At 47.1% G+C, this 696-nt stretch overlaps 1 non-coding gene across 1 annotated transcript; it reads right to left on the bottom strand.

Annotated features, from left to right (window-relative positions):
- Nucleotides 1-305: 305 nt before the first annotated feature.
- On the bottom strand, nt 306-493 carry LOC136332522 (U2 spliceosomal RNA). The gene has a single exon (XR_010730760.1). It is a non-coding gene; the product is annotated as a U2 spliceosomal RNA (small nuclear RNA).
- Between the last annotated feature and the right edge of the window lie 203 nt (nt 494-696).

Here is a 696-nt window from a genome sequence, read left to right on the forward strand (position 1 = left end):
GAGAACAAAGTAAAGAAGACTGGCATTACCTGGGATAGGGTGTGATGAGATTGGTCCCGGTGGCTGCACACAGGTCAGCAGACTCATGGTGGCAGTGCAGAAGGGATGCCTCATCTGCTCACTCATCCCAGGGACTATTGAGTCTGGCTACTTCACTTTCAGCCCTGGCCCTGCGGTTGGAACCACTGCAAACTGCTTGACCTTCAGCATGCATCACTCACTCCATGAGGTGAAATGGTTTCAAAGGACTGGGCACAAGTTATCTAGCTCACGGGATCCTCTTTGTACTACTGGTTTTGTCCCCAAGGCGGTGAACCGTTTCTGGAGGTACCACAATACTGGGTTGATGCCGCATGGACGGGACAAGCTCCTAATCCATCTCCCTGCTCCAAAAATCCTTTTACTACATGGTTCTCAGGTAGAGGATGTATCAGGTGTTAAACTGATAAGAACAGATGACTACTCAATCTTCGCCAAAAAGGTGAGAGGCACTGATTATTTTACTTTTTACATGCTTGCCACCCCCCACTGAACTGTATACTCCCTGTGGGCTGCAATTAATTTCCTTATTTATTTCCCCAGAACCTGAGATAGTGGTCAGCAAATGGACAGCATATAATAATACTCAATGAATGTATGAGAATCAAAGTCCTCACCTGATACCACAGTGATACTACCAGGTGAACCCTTGCCTGT

This window comes from Saccopteryx bilineata, chromosome 3 (genome assembly GCF_036850765.1).
Source record: "Saccopteryx bilineata isolate mSacBil1 chromosome 3, mSacBil1_pri_phased_curated, whole genome shotgun sequence".
Lineage (NCBI taxonomy): Eukaryota > Metazoa > Chordata > Mammalia > Chiroptera > Emballonuridae > Saccopteryx > Saccopteryx bilineata.